Genomic DNA, 14,561 nt, shown 5'->3' with positions numbered 1-14,561 from the left:
GTGCAAAATCTGAACAACAGAAAGGGCTAGTTTTTACACAGAACACATTTAAGCTTGCAAATTGAATGTAAATTGCAAGTCAACTATAAAAGGCTTACAGCACCTGGTATTCCCAGGCGGTCTCCCATCCAAGTACTAACCAGGCCCAAACCTGCTTGGCTTCCGAGGTCAGATGAGATCGGGCGTTATCAGGCTGGTGTGGCCGTAAGCCAGAAAACTTAGCAAATACTACCTATTTATAACGAGTGCAAAATCTGAACAACAAAAAGGGCTAGTTTTTACACAGAACACATTTAAGCTTGCAAATTGAATGTAAATTGCAAGTCAACTATAAAAGTCTTACACCACCTGGTATTCCCAGGCGGTCTCCCATCCAAGTACTAACCAGGCCCAAACCTGCTTGGCTTCCGAGGTCAGATGAGATCGGGCGTTATCAGGCTGGTGTGGCTGTAAGCCAGAAAACTTAGCAATACTACCTATTTATAACGAGTGCAAAATCTGAACAACAGAAAGGGCTAGTTTTTACACAGAACACATTTAAGCTTGCAAATTGAATGTAAATTGCAAGTCAACTATAAAAGGCTTACAGCACCTGGTATTCCCAGGCGGTCTCCAATCCAAGTACTAACCAGGCCCAAACCTGCTTGGCTTCCGAGGTCAGATGAGATCGGGCGTTATCAGGCTGGTGTGGCCGTAAGCCAGAAAACTTAGCAAATACTACCTTTTTATAACGAGTGCAAAATCTGAACAACAGAAAGGGCTAGTTTTTACACAGAACACATTTAAGCTTGCAAATTGAATGTAAATTGCAAGTCAACTATAAAAGGCTTACAGCACCTGGTATTCCCAGGCGGTCTCCCATCCAAGTACTAACCAGGCCCAAACCTGCTTGGCTTCCGAGGTCAGATGAGATCGGGCGTTATCAGGCTGGTGTGGCCGTAAGCCAGAAAACTTAGCAAATACTACCTATTTATAACGAGTGCAAAATCTGAACAACAGAAAGGGCTAGTTTTTACACAGAACACATTTAAGCTTGCAAATTGAATGTAAATTGCAAGTCAACTATAAAAGGCTTACAGCACCTGGTATTCCCAGGCGGTCTCCCATCCAAGTACTAACCAGGCCCAAACCTGCTTGGCTTCCGAGGTCAGATGAGATCGGGCGTTATCAGGCTGGTGTGGCTGTAAGCCAGAAAACTTAGCAAATACTACCTATTTATAACGAGTGCAAAAATCTGAACAACAGAAAGGGCTAGTTTTTACACAGAACACATTTAAGCTTGCAAATTGAATGTAAATTGCAAGTCAACTATAAAAGGCTTACAGCACCTGGTATTCCCAGGCGGTCTCCAATCCAAGTACTAACCAGGCCCAAACCTGCTTGGCTTCCGAGGTCAGATGAGATCGGCGTTATCAGGCTGGTGTGGCCGTAAGCCAGAAAACTTAGCAAATACTACCTATTTATAACGAGTGCAAAATCTGAACAACAGAAAGGGCTAGTTTTTACACAGAACACATTTAAGCTTGCAAATTGAATGTAAATTGCAAGTCAACTATAAAAGGCTTACAGCACCTGGTATTCCCAGGCGGTCTCCCATCCAAGTACTAACCAGGCCCAAACCTGCTTGGCTTCCGAGGTCAGATGAGATCGGGCCGTTATCAGGCTGGTGTGGCCGTAAGCCAGAAAACTTAGCAAATACTACCTATTTATAACGAGTGCAAAATCTGAACAACAGAAAGGGCTAGTTTTTACACAGAACACATTTAAGCTTGCAAATTGAATGTAAATTGCAAGTCAACTATAAAAGGCTTACAGCACCTGGTATTCCCAGGCGGTCTCCCATCCAAGTACTAACCAGGCCCAAACCTGCTTGGCTTCCGAGGTCAGATGAGATCGGGCGTTATCAGGCTGGTGTGGCCGTAAGCCAGAAAACTTAGCAAATACTACCTATTTATAACGAGTGCAAAATCTGAACAACAGAAAGGGCTAGTTTTTACACAGAACACATTTAAGCTTGCAAATTGAATGTAAATTGCAAGTCAACTATAAAAGGCTTACAGCACCTGGTATTCCCAGGCGGTCTCCCATCCAAGTACTAACCAGGCCCAAACCTGCTTGGCTTCCGAGGTCAGATGAGATCGGGCGTTATCAGGCTGGTGTGGCCGTAAGCCAGAAAACTTAGCAAATACTACCTATTTATAACGAGTGCAAAATCTGAACAACAGAAAGGGCTAGTTTTTACACAGAACACATTTAAGCTTGCAAATTGAATGTAAATTGCAAGTCAACTATAAAAGGCTTACAGCACCTGGTATTCCCAGGCGGTCTCCCATCCAAGTACTAACCAGGCCCAAACCTGCTTGGCTTCCGAGGTCAGATGAGATCGGGCGTTATCAGGCTGGTGTGGCCGTAAGCCAGAAAACTTAGCAAATACTACCTATTTATAACGAGTGCAAAATCTGAACAACAGAAAGGGCTAGTTTTTACACAGAACACATTTAAGCTTGCAAATTGAATGTAAATTGCAAGTCAACTATAAAAGGCTTACAGCACCTGGTATTCCCAGGCGGTCTCCCATCCAAGTACTAACCAGGCCCAAACCTGCTTGGCTTCCGAGGTCAGATGAGATCGGGCGTTATCAGGCTGGTGTGGCCGTAAGCCAGAAAACTTAGCAAATACTACCTATTTATAACGAGTGCAAAATCTGAACAACAGAAAGGGCTAGTTTTTACACAGAACACATTTAAGCTTGCAAATTGAATGTAAATTGCAAGTCAACTATAAAAGGCTTACAGCACCTGGTATTCCCAGGCGGTCTCCCATCCAAGTACTAACCAGGCCCAAACCTGCTTGGCTTCCGAGGTCAGATGAGATCGGGCGTTATCAGGCTGGTGTGGCCGTAAGCCAGAAAACTTAGCAAATACTACCTATTTATAACGAGTGCAAAATCTGAACAACAGAAAGGGCTAGTTTTTTACACAGAACACATTTAAGCTTGCAAATTGAATGTAAATTGCAAGTCAACTATAAAAGGCTTACAGCACCTGGTATTCCCAGGCGGTCTCCCATCCAAGTACTAACCAGGCCCAAACCTGCTTGGCTTCCGAGGTCAGATGAGATCGGGCGTTATCAGGCTGGTGTGGCCGTAAGCCAGAAAACTTAGCAAATACTACCTATTTATAACGAGTGCAAAATCTGAACAACAGAAAGGGCTAGTTTTTACACAGAACACATTTAAGCTTGCAAATTGAATGTAAATTGCAAGTCAACTATAAAAGGCTTACAGCACCTGGTATTCCCAGGCGGTCTCCCATCCAGTACTAACCAGGCCCAAACCTGCTTGGCTTCCGAGGTCAGATGAGATCGGGCGTTATCAGGCTGGTGTGGCCGTAAGCCAGAAAACTTAGCAAATACTACCTATTTATAACGAGTGCAAAATCTGAACAACAGAAAGGGCTAGTTTTTACACAGACACATTTAAGCTTGCAAATTGAATGTAAATTGCAAGTCAACTATAAAAGGCTTACAGCACCTGGTATTCCCAGGCGGTCTCCCATCCAAGTACTAACCAGGCCCAAACCTGCTTGGCTTCCGAGGTCAGATGAGATCGGGCGTTATCAGGCTGGTGTGGCCGTAAGCCAGAAAACTTAGCAAATACTACCTATTTATAACGAGTGCAAAATCTGAACAACAGAAAGGGCTAGTTTTTACACAGAACACATTTAAGCTTGCAAATTGAATGTAAATTGCAAGTCAACTATAAAAGGCTTACAGCACCTGGTATTCCCAGGCGGTCTCCCATCCAAGTACTAACCAGGCCCAAACCTGCTTGGCTTCCGAGGTCAGATGAGATCGGGCGTTATCAGGCTGGTGTGGCCGTAAGCCAGAAAACTTAGCAAATACTACCTATTTATAACGAGTGCAAAATCTGAACAACAGAAAGGGCTAGTTTTTACACAGAACACATTTAAGCTTGCAAATTGAATGTAAATTGCAAGTCAACTATAAAAGGCTTACAGCACCTGGTATTCCCAGGCGGTCTCCCATCCAAGTACTAACCAGGCCCAAACCTGCTTGGCTTCCGAGGTCAGATGAGATCGGGCGTTATCAGGCTGGTGTGGCCGTAAGCCAGAAAACTTAGCAAATACTACCTATTTATAACGAGTGCAAAATCTGAACAACAGAAAGGCTAGTTTTTACACAGAACACATTTAAGCTTGCAAATTGAATGTAAATTGCAAGTCAACTATAAAAGGCTTACAGCACCTGGTATTCCCAGGCGGTCTCCCATCCAAGTACTAACCAGGCCCAAACCTGCTTGGCTTCCGAGGTCAGATGAGATCGGGCGTTATCAGGCTGGTGTGGCCGTAAGCCAGAAAACTTAGCAAATACTACCTATTTATAACGAGTGCAAAATCTGAACAACAGAAAGGGCTAGTTTTTACACAGAACACATTTAAGCTTGCAAATTGAATGTAAATTGCAAGTCAATTATAAAAGGCTTACAGCACCTGGTATTCCCAGGCGGTCTCCCATCCAAGTACTAACCAGGCCCAAACCTGCTTGGCTTCCGAGGTCAGATGAGATCGGGCGTTATCAGGCTGGTGTGGCCGTAAGCCAGAAAACTTAGCAAATACTACCTATTTATAAACGAGTGCAAAATCTGAACAACAGAAAGGGCTAGTTTTTACACAGAACACATTTAAGCTTGCAAATTGAATGTAAATTGCAAGTCAACTATAAAAGGCTTACAGCACCTGGTATTCCCAGGCGGTCTCCCATCCAAGTACTAACCAGGCCCAAACCTGCTTGGCTTCCGAGGTCAGATGAGATCGGGCGTTATCAGGCTGGTGTGGCCGTAAGCCAGAAAACTTAGCAAATACTACCTATTTATAACGAGTGCAAAATCTGAACAACAGAAAGGGCTAGTTTTTACACAGAACACATTTAAGCTTGCAAATTGAATGTAAATTGCAAGTCAACTATAAAAGGCTTACAGCACCTGGTATTCCCAGGCGGTCTCCCATCCAAGTACTAACCAGGCCCAAACCTGCTTGGCTTCCGAGGTCAGATGAGATCGGGCGTTATCAGGCTGGTGTGGCCGTAAGCCAGAAAACTTAGCAAATACTACCTATTTATAACGAGTGCAAAATCTGAACAACAGAAAGGGCTAGTTTTTACACAGAACACATTTAAGCTTGCAAATTGAATGTAAATTGCAAGTCAACTTATAAAAGGCTTACAGCACCTGGTATTCCCAGGCGGTCTCCCATCCAAGTACTAACCAGGCCCAAACCTGCTTGGCTTCCGAGGTCAGATGAGATCGGGCGTTATCAGGCTGGTGTGGCCGTAAGCCAGAAAACTTAGCAAATACTACCTATTTATAACGAGTGCAAAATCTGAACAACAGAAAGGGCTAGTTTTTACACAGAACACATTTAAGCTTGCAAATTGAATGTAAATTGCAAGTCAACTATAAAAGGCTTACAGCACCTGGTATTCCCAGGCGGTCTCCCATCCAAGTACTAACCAGGCCCAAACCTGCTTGGCTTCCGAGGTCAGATGAGATCGGGCGTTATCAGGCTGGTGTGGCCGTAAGCCAGAAAACTTAGCAAATACTACCTATTTATAACGAGTGCAAAATCTGAACAACAGAAAGGGCTAGTTTTTACACAGAACACATTTAAGCTTGCAAATTGAATGTAAATTGCAAGTCAACTATAAAAGGCTTACAGCACCTGGTATTCCCAGGCGGTCTCCCATCCAAGTACTAACCAGGCCCAAACCTGCTTGGCTTCCGAGGTCAGATGAGATCGGGCGTTATCAGGCTGGTGTGGCCGTAAGCCAGAAAACTTAGCAAATACTACCTATTTATAACGAGTGCAAAATCTGAACAACAGAAAGGGCTAGTTTTTACACAGAACACATTTAAGCTTGCAAATTGAATGTAAATTGCAAGTCAACTATAAAAGGCTTACAGCACCTGGTATTCCCAGGCGGTCTCCCATCCAAGTACTAACCAGGCCCAAACCTGCTTGGCTTCCGAGGTCAGATGAGATCGGGCGTTATCAGGCTGGTGTGGCCGTAAGCCAGAAAACTTAGCAAATACTACCTATTTATAACGAGTGCAAAATCTGAACAACAGAAAGGGCTAGTTTTTACACAGAACACATTTAAGCTTGCAAATTGAATGTAAATTGCAAGTCAACTATAAAAGGCTTACAGCACCTGGTATTCCCAGGCGGTCTCCCATCCAAGTACTAACCAGGCCCAAACCTGCTTGGCTTCCGAGGTCAGATGAGATCGGGCGTTATCAGGCTGGTGTGGCCGTAAGCCAGAAAACTTAGCAAATACTACCTATTTATAACGAGTGCAAAATCTGAACAACAGAAAGGGCTAGTTTTTACACAGAACACATTTAAGCTTGCAAATTGAATGTAAATTGCAAGTCAACTATAAAAGGCTTACAGCACCTGGTATTCCCAGGCGGTCTCCCATCCAAGTACTAACCAGGCCCAAACCTGCTTGGCTTCCGAGGTCAGATGAGATCGGGCGTTATCAGGCTGGTGTGGCCGTAAGCCAGAAAACTTAGCAAATACTACCTATTATAACGAGTGCAAAATCTGAACAACAGAAAGGGCTAGTTTTTACACAGAACACATTTAAGCTTGCAAATTGAATGTAAATTGCAAGTCAACTATAAAAGGCTTACAGCACCTGGTATTCCCAGGCGGTCTCCCATCCAAGTACTAACCAGGCCCAAACCTGCTTGGCTTCCGAGGTCAGATGAGATCGGGCGTTATCAGGCTGGTGTGGCCGTAAGCCAGAAAACTTAGCAAATACTACCTATTTATAACGAGTGCAAAATCTGAACAACAGAAAGGGCTAGTTTTTACACAGAACACATTTAAGCTTGCAAATTGAATGTAAATTGCAAGTCAACTATAAAAGGCTTACAGCACCTGGTATTCCCAGGCGGTCTCCCATCCAAGTACTAACCAGGCCCAAACCTGCTTGGCTTCCGAGGTCAGATGAGATCGGGCGTTATCAGGCTGGTGTGGCCGTAAGCCAGAAAACTTAGCAAATACTACCTATTTATAACGAGTGCAAAATCTGAACAACAGAAAGGGCTAGTTTTTACACAGAACACATTTAAGCTTGCAAATTGAATGTAAATTGCAAGTCAATTATAAAAGGCTTACAGCACCTGGTATTCCCAGGCGGTCTCCCATCCAAGTACTAACCAGGCCCAAACCTGCTTGGCTTCCGAGGTCAGATGAGATCGGGCGTTATCAGGCTGGTGTGGCCGTAAGCCAGAAAACTTAGCAAATACTACCTATTTATAACGAGTGCAAAATCTGAACAACAGAAAGGGCTAGTTTTTACACAGAACACATTTAAGCTTGCAAATTGAATGTAAATTGCAAGTCAACTATAAAAGGCTTACAGCACCTGGTATTCCCAGGCGGTCTCCCATCCAAGTACTAACCAGGCCCAAACCTGCTTGGCTTCCGAGGTCAGATGAGATCGGGCGTTATCAGGCTGGTGTGGCCGTAAGCCAGAAAACTTAGCAAATACTACCTATTTATAACGAGTGCAAAATCTGAACAACAGAAAGGGCTAGTTTTTACACAGAACACATTTAAGCTTGCAAATTGAATGTAAATTGCAAGTCAACTATAAAAGGCTTACAGCACCTGGTATTCCCAGGCGGTCTCCCATCCAAGTACTAACCAGGCCCAAACCTGCTTGGCTTCCGAGGTCAGATGAGATCGGGCGTTATCAGGCTGGTGTGGCCGTAAGCCAGAAAACTTAGCAAATACTACCTATTTATAACGAGTGCAAAATCTGAACAACAGAAAGGGCTAGTTTTTACACAGAACACATTTAAGCTTGCAAATTGAATGTAAATTGCAAGTCAATTATAAAAGGCTTACAGCACCTGGTATTCCCAGGCGGTCTCCCATCCAAGTACTAACCAGGCCCAAACCTGCTTGGCTTCCGAGGTCAGATGAGATCGGGCGTTATCAGGCTGGTGTGGCCGTAAGCCAGAAAACTTAGCAAATACTACCTATTTATAACGAGTGCAAAATCTGAACAACAGAAAGGGCTAGTTTTTACACAGAACACATTTAAGCTTGCAAATTGAATGTAAATTGCAAGTCAACTATAAAAGGCTTACAGCACCTGGTATTCCCAGGCGGTCTCCCATCCAAGTACTAACCAGGCCCAAACCTGCTTGGCTTCCGAGGTCAGATGAGATCGGGCGTTATCAGGCTGGTGTGGCCGTAAGCCAGAAAACTTAGCAAATACTACCTATTTATAACGAGTGCAAAATCTGAACAACAGAAAGGGCTAGTTTTTACACAGAACACATTTAAGCTTGCAAATTGAATGTAAATTGCAAGTCAACTATAAAAGGCTTACAGCACCTGGTATTCCCAGGCGGTCTCCCATCCAAGTACTAACCAGGCCCAAACCTGCTTGGCTTCCGAGGTCAGATGAGATCGGGCGTTATCAGGCTGGTGTGGCCGTAAGCCAGAAAACTTAGCAAATACTACCTATTTATAACGAGTGCAAAATCTGAACAACAGAAAGGGCTAGTTTTTACACAGAACACATTTAAGCTTGCAAATTGAATGTAAATTGCAAGTCAACTATAAAAGGCTTACAGCACCTGGTATTCCCAGGCGGTCTCCCATCCAAGTACTAACCAGGCCCAAACCTGCTAGGCTTCCGAGGTCAGATGAGATCGGGCGTTATCAGGCTGGTGTGGCCGTAAGCCAGAAACCTTAGCAAATACTACCTATTTATAACGAGTGCAAAATCTGAACAACAGAAAGGGCTAGTTTTTACACAGAACACATTTAAGCTTGCAAATTGAATGTAAATTGCAAGTCAACTATAAAAGGCTTACAGCACCTGGTATTCCCAGGCGGTCTCCCATCCAAGTACTAACCAGGCCCAAACCTGCTTGGCTTCCGAGGTCAGATGAGATCGGGCGTTATCAGGCTGGTGTGGCCGTAAGCCAGAAAACTTAGCAAATACTACCTATTTATAACGAGTGCAAAATCTGAACAACAAAAAGGGCTAGTTTTTACACAGAACACATTTAAGCTTGCAAATTGAATGTAAATTGCAAGTCAACTATAAAAGTCTTACAGCACCTGGTATTCCCAGGCGGTCTCCCATCCAAGTACTAACCAGGCCCAAACCTGCTTGGCTTCCGAGGTCAGATGAGATCGGGCGTTATCAGGCTGGTGTGGCTGTAAGCCAGAAAACTTAGCAAATACTACCTATTTATAACGAGTGCAAAATCTGAACAACAGAAAGGGCTAGTTTTTACACAGAACACATTTAAGCTTGCAAATTGAATGTAAATTGCAAGTCAACTATAAAAGGCTTACAGCACCTGGTATTCCCAGGCGGTCTCCAATCCAAGTACTAACCAGGCCCAAACCTGCTTGGCTTCCGAGGTCAGATGAGATCGGGCGTTATCAGGCTGGTGTGGCCGTAAGCCAGAAAACTTAGCAAATACTACCTTTTTATAACGAGTGCAAAATCTGAACAACAGAAAGGGCTAGTTTTTACACAGAACACATTTAAGCTTGCAAATTGAATGTAAATTGCAAGTCAACTATAAAAGGCTTACAGCACCTGGTATTCCCAGGCGGTCTCCCATCCAAGTACTAACCAGGCCCAAACCTGCTTGGCTTCCGAGGTCAGATGAGATCGGGCGTTATCAGGCTGGTGTGGCCGTAAGCCAGAAAACTTAGCAAATACTACCTATTTATAACGAGTGCAAAATCTGAACAACAGAAAGGGCTAGTTTTTACACAGAACACATTTAAGCTTGCAAATTGAATGTAAATTGCAAGTCAACTATAAAAGGCTTACAGCACCTGGTATTCCCAGGCGGTCTCCCATCCAAGTACTAACCAGGCCCAAACCTGCTTGGCTTCCGAGGTCAGATGAGATCGGGCGTTATCAGGCTGGTGTGGCCGTAAGCCAGAAAACTTAGCAAATACTACCTATTTATAACGAGTGCAAAATCTGAACAACAAAAAGGGCTAGTTTTTACACAGAACACATTTAAGCTTGCAAATTGAATGTAAATTGCAAGTCAACTATAAAAGTCTTACAGCACCTGGTATTCCCAGGCGGTCTCCCATCCAAGTACTAACCAGGCCCAAACCTGCTTGGCTTCCGAGGTCAGATGAGATCGGGCGTTATCAGGCTGGTGTGGCTGTAAGCCAGAAAACTTAGCAAATACTACCTATTTATAACGAGTGCAAAATCTGAACAACAGAAAGGGCTAGTTTTTACACAGAACACATTTAAGCTTGCAAATTGAATGTAAATTGCAAGTCAACTATAAAAGGCTTACAGCACCTGGTATTCCCAGGCGGTCTCCAATCCAAGTACTAACCAGGCCCAAACCTGCTTGGCTTCCGAGGTCAGATGAGATCGGGCGTTATCAGGCTGGTGTGGCCGTAAGCCAGAAAACTTAGCAAATACTACCTTTTTATAACGAGTGCAAAATCTGAACAACAGAAAGGGCTAGTTTTTACACAGAACACATTTAAGCTTGCAAATTGAATGTAAATTGCAAGTCAACTATAAAAGGCTTACAGCACCTGGTATTCCCAGGCGGTCTCCCATCCAAGTACTAACCAGGCCCAAACCTGCTTGGCTTCCGAGGTCAGATGAGATCGGGCGTTATCAGGCTGGTGTGGCCGTAAGCCAGAAAACTTAGCAAATACTACCTATTTATAACGAGTGCAAAATCTGAACAACAGAAAGGGCTAGTTTTTACACAGAACACATTTAAGCTTGCAAATTGAATGTAAATTGCAAGTCAACTATAAAAGGCTTACAGCACCTGGTATTCCCAGGCGGTCTCCCATCCAAGTACTAACCAGGCCCAAACCTGCTTGGCTTCCGAGGTCAGATGAGATCGGGCGTTATCAGGCTGGTGTGGCTGTAAGCCAGAAAACTTAGCAAATACTACCTATTTATAACGAGTGCAAAATCTGAACAACAGAAAGGGCTAGTTTTTACACAGAACACATTTAAGCTTGCAAATTGAATGTAAATTGCAAGTCAACTATAAAAGGCTTACAGCACCTGGTATTCCCAGGCGGTCTCCAATCCAAGTACTAACCAGGCCCAAACCTGCTTGGCTTCCGAGGTCAGATGAGATCGGGCGTTATCAGGCTGGTGTGGCCGTAAGCCAGAAAACTTAGCAAATACTACCTATTTATAACGAGTGCAAAATCTGAACAACAGAAAGGGCTAGTTTTTACACAGAACACATTTAAGCTTGCAAATTGAATGTAAATTGCAAGTCAACTATAAAAGGCTTACAGCACCTGGTATTCCCAGGCGGTCTCCCATCCAAGTACTAACCAGGCCCAAACCTGCTTGGCTTCCGAGGTCAGATGAGATCGGGCGTTATCAGGCTGGTGTGGCCGTAAGCCAGAAAACTTAGCAAATACTACCTATTTATAACGAGTGCAAAATCTGAACAACAGAAAGGGCTAGTTTTTACACAGAACACATTTAAGCTTGCAAATTGAATGTAAATTGCAAGTCAACTATAAAAGGCTTACAGCACCTGGTATTCCCAGGCGGTCTCCCATCCAAGTACTAACCAGGCCCAAACCTGCTTGGCTTCCGAGGTCAGATGAGATCGGGCGTTATCAGGCTGGTGTGGCCGTAAGCCAGAAAACTTAGCAAATACTACCTATTTATAACGAGTGCAAAATCTGAACAACAGAAAGGGCTAGTTTTTACACAGAACACATTTAAGCTTGCAAATTGAATGTAAATTGCAAGTCAACTATAAAAGGCTTACAGCACCTGGTATTCCCAGGCGGTCTCCCATCCAAGTACTAACCAGGCCCAAACCTGCTTGGCTTCCGAGGTCAGATGAGATCGGGCGTTATCAGGCTGGTGTGGCCGTAAGCCAGAAAACTTAGCAAATACTACCTATTTATAACGAGTGCAAAATCTGAACAACAGAAAGGGCTAGTTTTTACACAGAACACATTTAAGCTTGCAAATTGAATGTAAATTGCAAGTCAACTATAAAAGGCTTACAGCACCTGGTATTCCCAGGCGGTCTCCCATCCAAGTACTAACCAGGCCCAAACCTGCTTGGCTTCCGAGGTCAGATGAGATCGGGCGTTATCAGGCTGGTGTGGCCGTAAGCCAGAAAACTTAGCAAATACTACCTATTTATAACGAGTGCAAAATCTGAACAACAGAAAGGGCTAGTTTTTACACAGAACACATTTAAGCTTGCAAATTGAATGTAAATTGCAAGTCAATTATAAAAGGCTTACAGCACCTGGTATTCCCAGGCGGTCTCCCATCCAAGTACTAACCAGGCCCAAACCTGCTTGGCTTCCGAGGTCAGATGAGATCGGGCGTTATCAGGCTGGTGTGGCCGTAAGCCAGAAAACTTAGCAAATACTACCTATTTATAACGAGTGCAAAATCTGAACAACAGAAAGGGCTAGTTTTTACACAGAACACATTTAAGCTTGCAAATTGAATGTAAATTGCAAGTCAACTATAAAAGGCTTACAGCACCTGGTATTCCCAGGCGGTCTCCCATCCAAGTACTAACCAGGCCCAAACCTGCTTGGCTTCCGAGGTCAGATGAGATCGGGCGTTATCAGGCTGGTGTGGCCGTAAGCCAGAAAACTTAGCAAATACTACCTATTTATAACGAGTGCAAAATCTGAACAACAGAAAGGGCTAGTTTTTACACAGAACACATTTAAGCTTGCAAATTGAATGTAAATTGCAAGTCAACTATAAAAGGCTTACAGCACCTGGTATTCCCAGGCGGTCTCCCATCCAAGTACTAACCAGGCCCAAACCTGCTTGGCTTCCGAGGTCAGATGAGATCGGGCGTTATCAGGCTGGTGTGGCCGTAAGCCAGAAAACTTAGCAAATACTACCTATTTATAACGAGTGCAAAATCTGAACAACAGAAAGGGCTAGTTTTTACACAGAACACATTTAAGCTTGCAAATTGAATGTAAATTGCAAGTCAACTATAAAAGGCTTACAGCACCTGGTATTCCCAGGCGGTCTCCCATCCAAGTACTAACCAGGCCCAAACCTGCTAGGCTTCCGAGGTCAGATGAGATCGGGCGTTATCAGGCTGGTGTGGCCGTAAGCCAGAAACCTTAGCAAATACTACCTATTTATAACGAGTGCAAAATCTGAACAACAGAAAGGGCTAGTTTTTACACAGAACACATTTAAGCTTGCAAATTGAATGTAAATTGCAAGTCAACTATAAAAGGCTTACAGCACCTGGTATTCCCAGGCGGTCTCCAATCCAAGTACTAACCAGGCCCAAACCTGCTTGGCTTCCGAGGTCAGATGAGATCGGGCGTTATCAGGCTGGTGTGGCCGTAAGCCAGAAAACTTAGCAAATACTACCTATTTATAACGAGTGCAAAATCTGAACAACAAAAAGGGCTAGTTTTTACACAGAACACATTTAAGCTTGCAAATTGAATGTAAATTGCAAGTCAACTATAAAAGTCTTACAGCACCTGGTATTCCCAGGCGGTCTCCCATCCAAGTACTAACCAGGCCCAAACCTGCTTGGCTTCCGAGGTCAGATGAGATCGGGCGTTATCAGGCTGGTGTGGCTGTAAGCCAGAAAACTTAGCAAATACTACCTATTTATAACGAGTGCAAAATCTGAACAACAGAAAGGGCTAGTTTTTACACAGAACACATTTAAGCTTGCAAATTGAATGTAAATTGCAAGTCAACTATAAAAGGCTTACAGCACCTGGTATTCCCAGGCGGTCTCCAATCCAAGTACTAACCAGGCCCAAACCTGCTTGGCTTCCGAGGTCAGATGAGATCGGGCGTTATCAGGCTGGTGTGGCCGTAAGCCAGAAAACTTAGCAAATACTACCTATTTATAACGAGTGCAAAATCTGAACAACAGAAAGGGCTAGTTTTTACACAGAACACATTTAAGCTTGCAAATTGAATGTAAATTGCAAGTCAACTATAAAAGGCTTACAGCACCTGGTATTCCCAGGCGGTCTCCCATCCAAGTACTAACCAGGCCCAAACCTGCTTGGCTTCTGAGGTCAGATGAGATCGGGCGTTATCAGGCTGGTGTGGCCGTAAGCCAGAAAACTTAGCAAATACTACCTATTTATAACGAGTGCAAAATCTGAACAACAGAAAGGGCTAGTTTTTACACAGAACACATTTAAGCTTGCAAATTGAATGTAAATTGCAAGTCAACTATAAAAGGCTTACAGCACCTGGTATTCCCAGGCGGTCTCCCATCCAAGTACTAACCAGGCCCAAACCTGCTTGGCTTCCGAGGTCAGATGAGATCGGGCGTTATCAGGCTGGTGTGGCCGTAAGCCAGAAAACTTAGCAAATACTACCTATTTATAACGAGTGCAAAATCTGAACAACAGAAAGGGCTAGTTTTTACACAGAACACATTTAAGCTTGCAAATTGAATGTAAATTGCAAGTCAACTATAAAAGGCTTACAGCACCTGG

The 14,561-nt window shown here is 43.9% G+C and overlaps 60 non-coding genes across 60 annotated transcripts in view; all 60 read right to left on the bottom strand.

The window, feature by feature from the left end:
* Nucleotides 1-91: 91 nt before the first annotated feature.
* On the bottom strand, nucleotides 92-210 carry LOC143515722 (5S ribosomal RNA). The gene has a single exon (XR_013131284.1). It is a non-coding gene; the product is annotated as a 5S ribosomal RNA (ribosomal RNA).
* A 126-nt stretch (nucleotides 211-336) lies between these two features.
* Nucleotides 337-455, bottom strand: LOC143515989 (5S ribosomal RNA). The gene has a single exon (XR_013131542.1). It is a non-coding gene; the product is annotated as a 5S ribosomal RNA (ribosomal RNA).
* A 125-nt stretch (nucleotides 456-580) lies between these two features.
* On the bottom strand, nucleotides 581-699 carry LOC143515923 (5S ribosomal RNA). Its single transcript, XR_013131479.1, has one exon. It is a non-coding gene; the product is annotated as a 5S ribosomal RNA (ribosomal RNA).
* Nucleotides 700-825: 126 nt separating this feature from the next.
* On the bottom strand, nucleotides 826-944 carry LOC143515721 (5S ribosomal RNA). The gene has a single exon (XR_013131283.1). It is a non-coding gene; the product is annotated as a 5S ribosomal RNA (ribosomal RNA).
* Nucleotides 945-1,070: 126 nt separating this feature from the next.
* Nucleotides 1,071-1,189, bottom strand: LOC143515726 (5S ribosomal RNA). Its single transcript, XR_013131288.1, has one exon. It is a non-coding gene; the product is annotated as a 5S ribosomal RNA (ribosomal RNA).
* Nucleotides 1,190-1,316: 127 nt separating this feature from the next.
* LOC143515994 (5S ribosomal RNA) lies at nucleotides 1,317-1,434 on the bottom strand. Its single transcript, XR_013131548.1, has one exon. It is a non-coding gene; the product is annotated as a 5S ribosomal RNA (ribosomal RNA).
* A 126-nt stretch (nucleotides 1,435-1,560) lies between these two features.
* Nucleotides 1,561-1,680, bottom strand: LOC143515911 (5S ribosomal RNA). Its single transcript, XR_013131468.1, has one exon. It is a non-coding gene; the product is annotated as a 5S ribosomal RNA (ribosomal RNA).
* A 126-nt stretch (nucleotides 1,681-1,806) lies between these two features.
* Nucleotides 1,807-1,925, bottom strand: LOC143515719 (5S ribosomal RNA). The gene has a single exon (XR_013131281.1). It is a non-coding gene; the product is annotated as a 5S ribosomal RNA (ribosomal RNA).
* A 126-nt stretch (nucleotides 1,926-2,051) lies between these two features.
* LOC143515718 (5S ribosomal RNA) lies at nucleotides 2,052-2,170 on the bottom strand. Its single transcript, XR_013131280.1, has one exon. It is a non-coding gene; the product is annotated as a 5S ribosomal RNA (ribosomal RNA).
* A 126-nt stretch (nucleotides 2,171-2,296) lies between these two features.
* On the bottom strand, nucleotides 2,297-2,415 carry LOC143515717 (5S ribosomal RNA). The gene has a single exon (XR_013131279.1). It is a non-coding gene; the product is annotated as a 5S ribosomal RNA (ribosomal RNA).
* Nucleotides 2,416-2,541: 126 nt separating this feature from the next.
* LOC143515716 (5S ribosomal RNA) lies at nucleotides 2,542-2,660 on the bottom strand. The gene has a single exon (XR_013131278.1). It is a non-coding gene; the product is annotated as a 5S ribosomal RNA (ribosomal RNA).
* A 126-nt stretch (nucleotides 2,661-2,786) lies between these two features.
* On the bottom strand, nucleotides 2,787-2,905 carry LOC143515715 (5S ribosomal RNA). Its single transcript, XR_013131277.1, has one exon. It is a non-coding gene; the product is annotated as a 5S ribosomal RNA (ribosomal RNA).
* A 127-nt stretch (nucleotides 2,906-3,032) lies between these two features.
* LOC143515714 (5S ribosomal RNA) lies at nucleotides 3,033-3,151 on the bottom strand. The gene has a single exon (XR_013131276.1). It is a non-coding gene; the product is annotated as a 5S ribosomal RNA (ribosomal RNA).
* A 126-nt stretch (nucleotides 3,152-3,277) lies between these two features.
* LOC143515910 (5S ribosomal RNA) lies at nucleotides 3,278-3,395 on the bottom strand. Its single transcript, XR_013131467.1, has one exon. It is a non-coding gene; the product is annotated as a 5S ribosomal RNA (ribosomal RNA).
* A 125-nt stretch (nucleotides 3,396-3,520) lies between these two features.
* On the bottom strand, nucleotides 3,521-3,639 carry LOC143515713 (5S ribosomal RNA). The gene has a single exon (XR_013131275.1). It is a non-coding gene; the product is annotated as a 5S ribosomal RNA (ribosomal RNA).
* Nucleotides 3,640-3,765: 126 nt separating this feature from the next.
* Nucleotides 3,766-3,884, bottom strand: LOC143515712 (5S ribosomal RNA). Its single transcript, XR_013131274.1, has one exon. It is a non-coding gene; the product is annotated as a 5S ribosomal RNA (ribosomal RNA).
* A 126-nt stretch (nucleotides 3,885-4,010) lies between these two features.
* On the bottom strand, nucleotides 4,011-4,129 carry LOC143515711 (5S ribosomal RNA). The gene has a single exon (XR_013131273.1). It is a non-coding gene; the product is annotated as a 5S ribosomal RNA (ribosomal RNA).
* Nucleotides 4,130-4,254: 125 nt separating this feature from the next.
* LOC143515710 (5S ribosomal RNA) lies at nucleotides 4,255-4,373 on the bottom strand. Its single transcript, XR_013131272.1, has one exon. It is a non-coding gene; the product is annotated as a 5S ribosomal RNA (ribosomal RNA).
* Nucleotides 4,374-4,499: 126 nt separating this feature from the next.
* On the bottom strand, nucleotides 4,500-4,618 carry LOC143515708 (5S ribosomal RNA). Its single transcript, XR_013131270.1, has one exon. It is a non-coding gene; the product is annotated as a 5S ribosomal RNA (ribosomal RNA).
* Nucleotides 4,619-4,745: 127 nt separating this feature from the next.
* On the bottom strand, nucleotides 4,746-4,864 carry LOC143515707 (5S ribosomal RNA). Its single transcript, XR_013131269.1, has one exon. It is a non-coding gene; the product is annotated as a 5S ribosomal RNA (ribosomal RNA).
* Nucleotides 4,865-4,990: 126 nt separating this feature from the next.
* Nucleotides 4,991-5,109, bottom strand: LOC143515706 (5S ribosomal RNA). The gene has a single exon (XR_013131268.1). It is a non-coding gene; the product is annotated as a 5S ribosomal RNA (ribosomal RNA).
* A 127-nt stretch (nucleotides 5,110-5,236) lies between these two features.
* LOC143515705 (5S ribosomal RNA) lies at nucleotides 5,237-5,355 on the bottom strand. Its single transcript, XR_013131267.1, has one exon. It is a non-coding gene; the product is annotated as a 5S ribosomal RNA (ribosomal RNA).
* Nucleotides 5,356-5,481: 126 nt separating this feature from the next.
* Nucleotides 5,482-5,600, bottom strand: LOC143515704 (5S ribosomal RNA). The gene has a single exon (XR_013131266.1). It is a non-coding gene; the product is annotated as a 5S ribosomal RNA (ribosomal RNA).
* Nucleotides 5,601-5,726: 126 nt separating this feature from the next.
* LOC143515702 (5S ribosomal RNA) lies at nucleotides 5,727-5,845 on the bottom strand. The gene has a single exon (XR_013131264.1). It is a non-coding gene; the product is annotated as a 5S ribosomal RNA (ribosomal RNA).
* Nucleotides 5,846-5,971: 126 nt separating this feature from the next.
* On the bottom strand, nucleotides 5,972-6,090 carry LOC143515701 (5S ribosomal RNA). The gene has a single exon (XR_013131263.1). It is a non-coding gene; the product is annotated as a 5S ribosomal RNA (ribosomal RNA).
* Nucleotides 6,091-6,216: 126 nt separating this feature from the next.
* Nucleotides 6,217-6,335, bottom strand: LOC143515700 (5S ribosomal RNA). Its single transcript, XR_013131262.1, has one exon. It is a non-coding gene; the product is annotated as a 5S ribosomal RNA (ribosomal RNA).
* A 126-nt stretch (nucleotides 6,336-6,461) lies between these two features.
* LOC143515699 (5S ribosomal RNA) lies at nucleotides 6,462-6,580 on the bottom strand. The gene has a single exon (XR_013131261.1). It is a non-coding gene; the product is annotated as a 5S ribosomal RNA (ribosomal RNA).
* Nucleotides 6,581-6,705: 125 nt separating this feature from the next.
* LOC143515698 (5S ribosomal RNA) lies at nucleotides 6,706-6,824 on the bottom strand. The gene has a single exon (XR_013131260.1). It is a non-coding gene; the product is annotated as a 5S ribosomal RNA (ribosomal RNA).
* Nucleotides 6,825-6,950: 126 nt separating this feature from the next.
* On the bottom strand, nucleotides 6,951-7,069 carry LOC143515696 (5S ribosomal RNA). The gene has a single exon (XR_013131258.1). It is a non-coding gene; the product is annotated as a 5S ribosomal RNA (ribosomal RNA).
* Nucleotides 7,070-7,195: 126 nt separating this feature from the next.
* LOC143515695 (5S ribosomal RNA) lies at nucleotides 7,196-7,314 on the bottom strand. Its single transcript, XR_013131257.1, has one exon. It is a non-coding gene; the product is annotated as a 5S ribosomal RNA (ribosomal RNA).
* Nucleotides 7,315-7,440: 126 nt separating this feature from the next.
* LOC143515694 (5S ribosomal RNA) lies at nucleotides 7,441-7,559 on the bottom strand. Its single transcript, XR_013131256.1, has one exon. It is a non-coding gene; the product is annotated as a 5S ribosomal RNA (ribosomal RNA).
* A 126-nt stretch (nucleotides 7,560-7,685) lies between these two features.
* On the bottom strand, nucleotides 7,686-7,804 carry LOC143515693 (5S ribosomal RNA). The gene has a single exon (XR_013131255.1). It is a non-coding gene; the product is annotated as a 5S ribosomal RNA (ribosomal RNA).
* A 126-nt stretch (nucleotides 7,805-7,930) lies between these two features.
* LOC143515692 (5S ribosomal RNA) lies at nucleotides 7,931-8,049 on the bottom strand. The gene has a single exon (XR_013131254.1). It is a non-coding gene; the product is annotated as a 5S ribosomal RNA (ribosomal RNA).
* A 126-nt stretch (nucleotides 8,050-8,175) lies between these two features.
* On the bottom strand, nucleotides 8,176-8,294 carry LOC143515691 (5S ribosomal RNA). The gene has a single exon (XR_013131253.1). It is a non-coding gene; the product is annotated as a 5S ribosomal RNA (ribosomal RNA).
* Nucleotides 8,295-8,420: 126 nt separating this feature from the next.
* Nucleotides 8,421-8,539, bottom strand: LOC143515690 (5S ribosomal RNA). The gene has a single exon (XR_013131252.1). It is a non-coding gene; the product is annotated as a 5S ribosomal RNA (ribosomal RNA).
* Nucleotides 8,540-8,665: 126 nt separating this feature from the next.
* Nucleotides 8,666-8,784, bottom strand: LOC143515907 (5S ribosomal RNA). The gene has a single exon (XR_013131464.1). It is a non-coding gene; the product is annotated as a 5S ribosomal RNA (ribosomal RNA).
* A 126-nt stretch (nucleotides 8,785-8,910) lies between these two features.
* Nucleotides 8,911-9,029, bottom strand: LOC143515689 (5S ribosomal RNA). The gene has a single exon (XR_013131251.1). It is a non-coding gene; the product is annotated as a 5S ribosomal RNA (ribosomal RNA).
* A 126-nt stretch (nucleotides 9,030-9,155) lies between these two features.
* Nucleotides 9,156-9,274, bottom strand: LOC143515898 (5S ribosomal RNA). The gene has a single exon (XR_013131455.1). It is a non-coding gene; the product is annotated as a 5S ribosomal RNA (ribosomal RNA).
* A 126-nt stretch (nucleotides 9,275-9,400) lies between these two features.
* Nucleotides 9,401-9,519, bottom strand: LOC143515922 (5S ribosomal RNA). The gene has a single exon (XR_013131478.1). It is a non-coding gene; the product is annotated as a 5S ribosomal RNA (ribosomal RNA).
* Nucleotides 9,520-9,645: 126 nt separating this feature from the next.
* LOC143515688 (5S ribosomal RNA) lies at nucleotides 9,646-9,764 on the bottom strand. The gene has a single exon (XR_013131250.1). It is a non-coding gene; the product is annotated as a 5S ribosomal RNA (ribosomal RNA).
* A 126-nt stretch (nucleotides 9,765-9,890) lies between these two features.
* Nucleotides 9,891-10,009, bottom strand: LOC143515687 (5S ribosomal RNA). Its single transcript, XR_013131249.1, has one exon. It is a non-coding gene; the product is annotated as a 5S ribosomal RNA (ribosomal RNA).
* Nucleotides 10,010-10,135: 126 nt separating this feature from the next.
* On the bottom strand, nucleotides 10,136-10,254 carry LOC143515897 (5S ribosomal RNA). The gene has a single exon (XR_013131454.1). It is a non-coding gene; the product is annotated as a 5S ribosomal RNA (ribosomal RNA).
* A 126-nt stretch (nucleotides 10,255-10,380) lies between these two features.
* Nucleotides 10,381-10,499, bottom strand: LOC143515920 (5S ribosomal RNA). The gene has a single exon (XR_013131477.1). It is a non-coding gene; the product is annotated as a 5S ribosomal RNA (ribosomal RNA).
* A 126-nt stretch (nucleotides 10,500-10,625) lies between these two features.
* On the bottom strand, nucleotides 10,626-10,744 carry LOC143515685 (5S ribosomal RNA). The gene has a single exon (XR_013131247.1). It is a non-coding gene; the product is annotated as a 5S ribosomal RNA (ribosomal RNA).
* A 126-nt stretch (nucleotides 10,745-10,870) lies between these two features.
* Nucleotides 10,871-10,989, bottom strand: LOC143515725 (5S ribosomal RNA). Its single transcript, XR_013131287.1, has one exon. It is a non-coding gene; the product is annotated as a 5S ribosomal RNA (ribosomal RNA).
* A 126-nt stretch (nucleotides 10,990-11,115) lies between these two features.
* LOC143515919 (5S ribosomal RNA) lies at nucleotides 11,116-11,234 on the bottom strand. The gene has a single exon (XR_013131476.1). It is a non-coding gene; the product is annotated as a 5S ribosomal RNA (ribosomal RNA).
* A 126-nt stretch (nucleotides 11,235-11,360) lies between these two features.
* On the bottom strand, nucleotides 11,361-11,479 carry LOC143515684 (5S ribosomal RNA). The gene has a single exon (XR_013131246.1). It is a non-coding gene; the product is annotated as a 5S ribosomal RNA (ribosomal RNA).
* Nucleotides 11,480-11,605: 126 nt separating this feature from the next.
* Nucleotides 11,606-11,724, bottom strand: LOC143515683 (5S ribosomal RNA). Its single transcript, XR_013131245.1, has one exon. It is a non-coding gene; the product is annotated as a 5S ribosomal RNA (ribosomal RNA).
* Nucleotides 11,725-11,850: 126 nt separating this feature from the next.
* On the bottom strand, nucleotides 11,851-11,969 carry LOC143515682 (5S ribosomal RNA). Its single transcript, XR_013131244.1, has one exon. It is a non-coding gene; the product is annotated as a 5S ribosomal RNA (ribosomal RNA).
* Nucleotides 11,970-12,095: 126 nt separating this feature from the next.
* On the bottom strand, nucleotides 12,096-12,214 carry LOC143515681 (5S ribosomal RNA). Its single transcript, XR_013131243.1, has one exon. It is a non-coding gene; the product is annotated as a 5S ribosomal RNA (ribosomal RNA).
* Nucleotides 12,215-12,340: 126 nt separating this feature from the next.
* On the bottom strand, nucleotides 12,341-12,459 carry LOC143515680 (5S ribosomal RNA). Its single transcript, XR_013131242.1, has one exon. It is a non-coding gene; the product is annotated as a 5S ribosomal RNA (ribosomal RNA).
* Nucleotides 12,460-12,585: 126 nt separating this feature from the next.
* Nucleotides 12,586-12,704, bottom strand: LOC143515678 (5S ribosomal RNA). Its single transcript, XR_013131241.1, has one exon. It is a non-coding gene; the product is annotated as a 5S ribosomal RNA (ribosomal RNA).
* Nucleotides 12,705-12,830: 126 nt separating this feature from the next.
* Nucleotides 12,831-12,949, bottom strand: LOC143515677 (5S ribosomal RNA). The gene has a single exon (XR_013131240.1). It is a non-coding gene; the product is annotated as a 5S ribosomal RNA (ribosomal RNA).
* A 126-nt stretch (nucleotides 12,950-13,075) lies between these two features.
* On the bottom strand, nucleotides 13,076-13,194 carry LOC143515906 (5S ribosomal RNA). The gene has a single exon (XR_013131463.1). It is a non-coding gene; the product is annotated as a 5S ribosomal RNA (ribosomal RNA).
* Nucleotides 13,195-13,320: 126 nt separating this feature from the next.
* On the bottom strand, nucleotides 13,321-13,439 carry LOC143515918 (5S ribosomal RNA). Its single transcript, XR_013131475.1, has one exon. It is a non-coding gene; the product is annotated as a 5S ribosomal RNA (ribosomal RNA).
* A 126-nt stretch (nucleotides 13,440-13,565) lies between these two features.
* Nucleotides 13,566-13,684, bottom strand: LOC143515896 (5S ribosomal RNA). The gene has a single exon (XR_013131453.1). It is a non-coding gene; the product is annotated as a 5S ribosomal RNA (ribosomal RNA).
* Nucleotides 13,685-13,810: 126 nt separating this feature from the next.
* Nucleotides 13,811-13,929, bottom strand: LOC143515917 (5S ribosomal RNA). Its single transcript, XR_013131474.1, has one exon. It is a non-coding gene; the product is annotated as a 5S ribosomal RNA (ribosomal RNA).
* A 126-nt stretch (nucleotides 13,930-14,055) lies between these two features.
* Nucleotides 14,056-14,174, bottom strand: LOC143515900 (5S ribosomal RNA). Its single transcript, XR_013131458.1, has one exon. It is a non-coding gene; the product is annotated as a 5S ribosomal RNA (ribosomal RNA).
* Nucleotides 14,175-14,300: 126 nt separating this feature from the next.
* LOC143515676 (5S ribosomal RNA) lies at nucleotides 14,301-14,419 on the bottom strand. Its single transcript, XR_013131239.1, has one exon. It is a non-coding gene; the product is annotated as a 5S ribosomal RNA (ribosomal RNA).
* A 126-nt stretch (nucleotides 14,420-14,545) lies between these two features.
* The window catches only part of LOC143515675 (5S ribosomal RNA), a 119-nt gene continuing 103 nt past the window's right edge, over nucleotides 14,546-14,561 (bottom strand). The window contains exon 1 of the ribosomal RNA XR_013131238.1: nucleotides 14,546-14,561. This exon is cut by the window's right edge and continues 103 nt beyond it. This is a non-coding gene — a ribosomal RNA (5S ribosomal RNA).

Source organism: Brachyhypopomus gauderio, chromosome 5 (genome assembly GCF_052324685.1).
Source record: "Brachyhypopomus gauderio isolate BG-103 chromosome 5, BGAUD_0.2, whole genome shotgun sequence".
NCBI lineage: Eukaryota > Metazoa > Chordata > Actinopteri > Gymnotiformes > Hypopomidae > Brachyhypopomus > Brachyhypopomus gauderio.
This window is presented reverse-complemented; position numbering and strand designations above follow the sequence as displayed.